We start from the raw sequence: 8,713 nt of genomic DNA on the forward strand, positions 1-8,713 counted from the left end.
ACACAGCTTAGCCTTTTGTTAATCCACCTGTCGTCTCAGGTTTTAAAATGATGCTTTACAGCGAAAGCAATACAAGCGTTTGTGTAAGTTAATCGATCGCGCGACAAAATAATAAGTACACTTAGCATCAGGTAACTTGGTCACGAAAATCAGAAAAGCAATCAAATTAATCGTTTACCTTTGATGATCTTCGGATGTTTTCACTCACGAGACTTCCAGTTAGACAACAAATGTTCCTTTTGTTCCATAAAGATATTTTTATATCCAAATAACTCCGTTAGTTTGGTGCGTTATGCCCAGGAATCCACAGGAATCGGTCACGATAACGCAGACAAAAATTCCAAATTTAATCCATAATGTCCACAGAAAATTGTCAAATGTTTTTTATAATCACTCCCCAGGGTGTTTTTCAAATATCTATTCGATAATATATCATCCGGGACAGTTGGCTTTTCACTAGGACTGGGAGTAACAATGGCCGCCTTTCTCTTTTGCGCACAAATCACTCTGAGAGCCCCCACCTATCCACTTACGCAATGTGGTCGTTCACGCTCATTCTTCAAAATAAAAGCCTGAAACTACGTCTAAAGGCTGTTGACAGCTTAGGAAAGCCATAGAAAAAGGAATCTGGTTGATATCCCTTTAAATGGGCAATAGGGATGCTTAAGAACAGAGAGGTTTCAAAAACAGGGGCACTTCCTGATTGGATTTTCCTCAGGTTTTAGCCTGCAATATCAGTTCAATTTTGATAGTTTTGGAAACGTTGGAGTGTTTTCTATCCCAATCTGTCAATTATATGCATATTCTAGCATCTGGTCCTGAGAAATAGGCCGTATACTTTGGGAACGTTATTTTTCCAAACATAAAAATAGTGCCCCCTAGCTTCAAGAGGTTTTTAAGATGATTCTTATGGAATTGCACAAGGGTGAGTGTGAACCAGAGTGACTTGACACAACAATGGGCCAAGCAAGCTGTACATACAAAACGGAAACGACACAGGACGTCTTATTTAATGAAAGGGGATGCAGTCTGCCGTGAAGCATTCGTCCATGTATACGGGTTAGATTCTAGCTACAGATTCAGATATTATACGTTTCTAATTTTGTCAGAAAGTTGTTTTCATTGCAAGCTTACTATTAGCTAACTAGCTAACATTGAACCTATTTAGTAAACTTTAGCTAGCTATGACAATCGGTTTGTATTGCTAGTACTCTATGGATTGGGATTATCGTTCCTTGTTTAGCTAGCTAGCTCCATGTATAAACAAAATACCCTTGAAGCTTACTTTTAGCTAGCTAGCTGATGTTAGATGGCTGGCTCGCTAGCTAACATTACGTTTATGATCTAGTTATAGCCTAATGTTAGCTAGTTAACTAGCTAACATTGAACCTATTTGCTTAACTTTAGCTAGCTATGACAATCAGTTTGTATTGCTAGTACTCTATGAATTAGGATTATGGTTAATTGTTTAGCTAGCATGTATAAACAAAAGACTTCACTTCGCCAGATGATTACATGACACATCAACTTAGCCAGGTGTGTCTGATGGGGATTATGGCTATCTATTGTATAATAAAGCCAAAATATTTGCATCTGGAATTTGTCTTTCAGCATCAGTAGAACATGCCTGACTCTCCTCCACCAGTCATATGAGGAGAATGGTCTAATGCCACCCATCAAAAAGAGATCTGGCCCAAGCAAGCACAGGTTACACCTGAAGCATGAGGACTTGCAGCGAGTGGTGAACTTCATCAACAACTACGCAGAAGAAAATGCAATAGTATTACCAGGACACAAACACTTTGGTGGAAAGCTGCTGTCATGCCATGTGACAAAAGCAGCAGTGTGGCATTCCTACAAGGATTCGATGACAAAACTTGGTATGTAAAGCATAAACAACATATTTTGTTTATTTCATTGACCACCAATATGATTGGTAATACTTTTATTGATCTCACATTTTTTCTGTATTTTCCAGTTTCACGTTCTGACCTTTTTTCCTTTGTTTTGTCATTATTTAGTATGGTCAGGGCGTGAGTTGGGGTGGGCAGTCTATGTTTGTTTTTCTATGATTTGGGTATTTCTATGTTTCGGCCTAGTATGGTTCTCAATCAGAGACAGGTGTCATTAGTTGTCTCTGATTGAGAATCATACTTAGGTAGCCTGGGTTTCACTGTGTGTTTGTGGGTGATTGTTCCTGTCTCTGTGTTTGCACATTTATTGTTTTGTTAGTTATTTCATGTCTAGTTCCTTTATTAAAGAACATGAATAACCACCACGCTGCATTTTGGTCCGCTTCTCCTTCACCACAGTAAAACCCTTACATCCAGAGGTACGTGTAGTCGGGCTTTGTGTTATCATTTTAACTTCCAGTTTCCAAGATTATGTTTCTGTATGCAGTGCTGCTGCTCTGCACATTTGTAGGTAAGTGAAACTTACCTGATGAAGATCCATAAAAAAATGATATTACGTTTTACATTACATTTTATTTTCATTAATTTATCTTAATGTTCTTTTGTTGTTTGCAGGTGCACTATCCTTCTGACTCTATGCAGCCAGGTCCCATCTACTTTTTAACTCCTCGCAACTGCAGTGGCCAAAACAAGAACAAGTTTGTGCTCTGGTACTGTGCCTAGCGGACCATGCACAAGCTCCACCAGTCTTGACCTTCACTTTCTGATCACAGGCCACACCAAGTTTTCCCCCCGACTGGTGCTTTGGCCTCATCAAGCAGCGCTTCAGAAAGACCAGAGTGAACACTTTGTCTGAGATTGCTGGTGTTGTGAAGGACAGCACTGTGACGGGGGTCAACATCCCACAGCTGATTGGACTGGAGGATGGTATAGCCCTGGTGGAAAGCTATGGCTAGCAACAACATCCAACTCCGTACTTCAGGCCACTGACAGTTCAAGCAGTACCAGCACTTCAGATGAATATCATTTTCATTGTATTGTATGAGGTTGTTCTTCTCATCTAAACTTGGAGGTGAATTGATGTTATGCAAGTTGTAATGTCTTACATTTTTTATTTAATTTCCTGTTTTACAGCTTCAATGCTCTGGAGCCTGGTGTTGTTGTCGCCAAGGAGCGCTTGGACTCCGCCGGGAACAGGTTTCAGCTGCTGCGCAACGCTGACATCCTTCCTCCCAAGGTACCAACATCACCTAGACTGGACACAGCTAGACAAACTGATGTTTTTAAGAAGATCAGGGAGTTTTGTGATGAAGAGGCTATGGACATCACATGCCATGCACCAAAGTCAATGGCAGGACAGAAACAGGCTCTCCGAATATAGATACCCTTGTTCATGCGTGGTTCGGCCAGACACGTCATCAACACTATCTGCAATGCCTCTATTCAAATAACGCTCTCCTAACACACACTCCATACGTTGCTGCTGCTATTTTTATTTTATCCTGCTGCTCAGGCACTTTACCCCTGATTGTATGCATTTAACTACCTTATCTATCACTGATATTGTTCTTGTACATACTGTATATTTTATTTATATTTACACTATTTCTGATATTGCTACTATGCAAATAACCATTTGGCTGTACCGTTTAAACCTTCTGTAGAGACCATTCCACTTGGCAAGATGTGGCTGGGTGGTATAGCATTTCTTTGACATGACCCATCAATTTAGACAAGTGTGTCTGGGTAAGTGTCATCTAATATTTTTATCTGGACACTTTTTGTTAACCTGGAATTGTTCCTTCTTGTAGGCTACTACTTTTACCACTTTTAGCCTTAATCTTTAGTACACTGCTCACTGTTTAGCACATGAACTCACATGTGAATCCTTAAAGAGATGGGTGGGGCTGTTTGGGCTAGGGGGCAGCATTTTCACATTTGGATGAAAAGCATGCCCAGAGTAAACTGCCTGCCACTCAGTCCCAGTTGCTAATATATGCCTATTATTTGGATAGAAAACACTGACGTTTCTAAAACTGAATGATGTCTGAGTATAACAGATTTCAGATGGCAGGTGAAAACCTGAGAGAAATCCAACCAGGAAGTGGGAAATCTGAGGTTTGTAGTTTTTCAACTCTTGGCCTATCGAATACACAGTGTCTGTGGGTTCAGTCTTTAGAACCTTGTTTGAGGCTTCTACTGAAGTGGGGCCGAATGAGTCGGAGGTCTGGCAGAGTGCCATGAGCTCGTGACGCACGTTCATGTGAAAGTGACCTCGCGTTCCATTGCTTTTCTATAGACAAAGGAATTCTTCGGTTGGAACATTATTGAAGATTTATCATAAAAACATCCTAAAGATTGATTCTATACATCGTTTGACAAGTTTCTACGAACTGTAATATGACTTTGTTTGAACTTTTGCCTGGACCTCCTTGGGCGTTGTGAGTTTAGATTGTGTACTGAACGCGCAAACCAAAAGGAGTTATTTGAACATAAATGATGGACTTTATGGAACAAATCAAACATTTATTGTGGCACTGTGATTCCTGTGAGTGCATTCTGATGAAGATCATCAAAGGTAAGTGAATATTTCTAATGCTCTTTCTGACTTCTGTTGACTCCAACATGGCGGTTATCTTTTTGGGTTGTGTTGGTCTGAGCGCCGTACTCAGATTATTGCAAGTTTTTTTTTATTTTATCTGACACAGCGGTTGCATTAAGGAGAAGTATATCTTTAATTCTGTGAATAACACTTGTATCTTTTATCAATGTTTATTATAAAACTTTCTGTAAATTGATGTGGCTCTGTGCAAATTCACGGGATGTTTTGGAGGCAAAGCCAAATGTTAACTGAGGTTTTTGGATATACAGTGCCTTGCGAAAGTATTCGGCCCCCTTGAACTTTGCGACCTTTTGCCACATTTCAGGCTTCAAACATAAAGATATAAAACTATTTTTTTTGTGAAGAATCAACAAGTGGGACACAATCATGAAGTGGAATGACATTTATTGGATATTTCAAACTTTTTTAACAAATCAAAAACTGAAAAATTGGGCGTTCAAAATTATTCAGCCCCTTTACTTTCAGTGCAGCAAACTCTCTCCAGAAGTTCAGTGAGGATCTCTGAATGATCCAATGTTGACCTAAATGACTAATGATGATAAATACAATCCACCTGTGTGTCAAGTCTCCGTATAAATGCACCTGCACTGTGATAGTCTCAGAGGTCCGTTAAAAGCGCAGAGAGCATCATGAAGAACAAGGAACACACCAGGCAGGTCCGAGATACTGTTGTGAAGAAGTTTAAAGCCGGATTTGGATACAAAAAGATTTCCCAAGCTTTAAACATCCCAAGGAGCACTGTGCAAGCGATAATATTGAAATGGAAGGAGTATCAGACCACTGCAAATCTACCAAGACCTGGCCGTCCCTCTAAACTTTCAGCTCAAACAAGGAGAAGACTGATCAGAGATGCAGCCAAGAGGCCCATGATCACTCTGGATGAACTGCAGAGATCTACAGCTGAGGTGGGAGACTCTGTCCATAGGACAACAATCAGTCGTATATTGCACAAATCTGGCCTTTATGGAAGAGTGGCAAGAAAGCCATTTCTTAAAGATATCCATAAAAAATGATGTTTAAAGTTTGCCACAAGCCACCTGGGAGACACACCAAACATGTGGAAGAAGGTGCTCTGGTCAGATGGAACCAAAATTGAACTTTTTGGCAACAATGCAAAACGTTATGTTTGGCGTAAAAGCAACACAGCTGAACACACCATCCCCACTGTCAAACATGGTGGTGGCAGCATCATGGTTTGGGCCTGCTTTTCTTCAGCAGGGACAGGGAAGATGGTTAAAATTGATGGGAAGATGGATGGAGCCAAATACAGGACCATTCTGGAAGAGAACCTGATGGAGTCTGCAAAAGACCTGAGACTGGGACGGAGATTTGTCTTCCAACAAGACAATGATCCAAAATATAAAGCAAAATCTACAATGGAATGGTTCAAAAATAAACATATCCAGGTGTTAGAATGGCCAAGTCAAAGTCCAGACCTGAATCCAATCGAGAATCTGTGGAAAGAACTGAAAACTGCTGTTCACAAATGCTCTCCATCCAACCTCACTGAGCTCGAGCTGTTTTGCAAGTAGGAATGGGAAAAAATGTCAGTCTCTCGATGTGCAAAACTGATAGAGACATACCCCAAGCGACTTACAGCTGTAATCGCAGCAAAAGGTGGCGCTACAAAGTATTAACTTAAGGGGGCCGAATACTTTCGCAAGGCACTGTAGGGCCTTAAAGTTCCATCACTGGACCTATACAGCTGATCAACCCGTCCGTGCCCAGATCTTCGCATTAATACGACTGATGAAACAGTGGCTAGAACCTGGAAAGGGAGTAGGACATGTGATAGAGACCCTCGTAGTGGACAAGAGAGAGGGAATTACCCAGTGACTTAAAGGTTGTGGGGCAAGCCAACCCGTTGTCAGCCGACAACACAACCCAGGCGGTCGAAACACATCGGTCTACAGGGGAGTTGTTAAAAAGTGACAAGGAGGAACGGAAGGATTCTTCCAATCCCGTACCACGACTCACCCCGGCGCGTCCGCCACCGAAACGTACAAACCCCCTTCGGAGGTGGGGAACATCGCTTGCTGGCGCAGTGGAGGGGGCCCTACGAGGTAATGAAAAGGGTCTCACCGGTCAATTACCTCATCAAGCAACCTGACAGAAGGAAGAAGGTCCAACTATCACATAAACCTGTTGAAGACGTACCATGGACGAGAGGAGGAGGTGGCTTTGATGGCCCTGGAGGGCAAAGGAAAAGAGGAGGCTCTACCACAGGTGCGCCGTGGCCAAACTCTCCTGCCGGAGCAGTCAAGACAGCTGACTATGAACTTCGGTCGAATATTCTCTCCATTCCCAGGACAAACAGATGTCCTGTTCCACCATATCCACACTGAACCCGGCAAGAAGGTGCATATCCGCCCTTACAGGATTCCTGAGGCTCGCCGAGTCATCGCTAAGAACGAGGTAAGGGAGATGTTGAGGATGGGCGTGATTGAGCCATCAACGAGTGAGTGGTCCAGTCCCATAGTCCTGGTCCCCAAATTCGATGGTAGTATGAGACTCTGCAACGACTTTAGGGGCGTGAATGCCATCTCTACATTCGATGCGTATCCCATGCCCCACGTGGATGAACTCTTGGAGAGCTTAGGAAAGGCCAAGTTCATCACCACCCTGGATTTGACGAAGGGATATTGGCAAGTGCCGGTGGCTCCGGAGGATCGCCCAAAGACGGCCTTCCCCACCCCAGAGGGGCTTTTCCAGTATGTGAGGATGCCCTTCGGACTGCATGGTGCCGCTGCAACTTTCCAATGCCTCATGGATGCCATTCTACGGCCCCATCAAGAGTATGCAGCGGCGTACATAGACGATGTGGTCATCCACAGCGAGGACTGGGATAGTCACCACCTGCGATTACGGGAGGTGCTTGTGAGTTTGGAAGCCACAGGGTTGACAGCCAATTCAAATAAAATGCTGCCTGGGCCTGTCCAAAGCGGAATACCTGGGGTACACCATGGGGAATGGGAAAATACGCCCACAAGCAGAGAAGACCAGGGCAATTCGTGACTGGCCTCGACCCCGGACCAAGCGAGACGGTCGGGCCTTCTTAGGGATAACGGGATATTATCGCCGTTTAGTCTCGGGATATGCAACCATTGCCAACCCCCTCACAAACCTCATCAAGAAAAACCTGCCAAACCAGGTAGAGTGGAAAGACGAGACGGGAGAGGCCTTTCAATTGCTAAAAGATGGCCTGTGTTTTGATCCCGTTCTACAGGCTCCGGACTTCTCACAAGAGTTCATTGTGCAGGTCGACGCCTCGGATACAGGGCTCGGGGCCGTACTAGCTCAGGGTAAAGGCGAAGCAGAGAAGCCGATTCTCTTAAGTAGGAAGCTCAGCGATCGGGAACAGAGGTATGCTACCGTAGAGAAAGAGGCCTTAGCCATTAAGTGGGCCCTCGATTATCTCCGGTACTACCTACTGGGTCGGAGGTTTGCATTAGTTACTGACCATGCGCCCCTCACGTGGATGGCTGGTAAGAGAAACAATAACAGAATTACCAGATGGTTTTTGTCTTTACAACCGTTCTCTTTCCATGTCATCCACAGGGCCGGATCGAGGAACAGGAATGCAGACGCGCTGTCCCGACGCGACCAAGACGGTGTCTGGCGCCCGACCCTCCGGTTCGGTCCTGAGGGGGAAGGTATGTGGAAGGACCACCAGAGGGCAGGCTGGGCACACGGATAGTAGCCCAACAAGGCATGGGAGACAAGGTAACCAGAGGCAATTAAGCACAGCTGAAGGTACTAATGACATTCTCCTTCCCTTATAAGAGTATGGAACCAGCAGAAGATGTGGAAGATGGCCACCGAGACAGATGAGCTATCCATGAAGAACCACTAAGACGGTGACAATCCCGTGACTTTTGTTGTAGTTTAAAGATAATCCTATTGTGTTCCTGTTTCATCTGGAGAAGTTGTATGTTTTTCCTTGGGAGATTTTCATTGATTATGTTGGAGTGTTTGTGTAGACCAAATGCCCTCAATAGAGAACTGTGTTCAATCAAGAAAATCTACTCCTGACTCGTTTATTCCACCTTCCCTCTTTAGAGTGACGCCCAATTAGTTGGTCCGCTCACAGTAGCTAGATGACACTGGGCTCCAATTTCCTTCCGCTAAACAGTGGCACGCAACACTAAAAACATGTCCAAACACCGAAAATACACAC

The 8,713-nt window shown here is 43.8% G+C and overlaps 1 long non-coding RNA gene across 1 annotated transcript; it reads left to right on the plus strand.

Annotated features, from left to right (window-relative positions):
• Positions 1–915: 915 nt before the first annotated feature.
• Positions 916–8,497, plus strand: LOC149983504 (uncharacterized). Its single transcript, XR_016496417.1, has 5 exons — positions 916–1,059; positions 1,612–1,880; positions 2,313–2,332; positions 2,529–3,150; positions 8,095–8,497. It is a non-coding gene; the product is annotated as an uncharacterized LOC149983504 (long non-coding RNA).
• The last annotated feature ends 216 nt before the right edge of the window (positions 8,498–8,713 follow it).

Source organism: Oncorhynchus mykiss, chromosome 5 (assembly GCF_057628025.1).
Source record: "Oncorhynchus mykiss isolate SJ-2025 chromosome 5, ASM5762802v1, whole genome shotgun sequence".
Classification (NCBI taxonomy): Eukaryota; Metazoa; Chordata; class Actinopteri; order Salmoniformes; family Salmonidae; genus Oncorhynchus; species Oncorhynchus mykiss.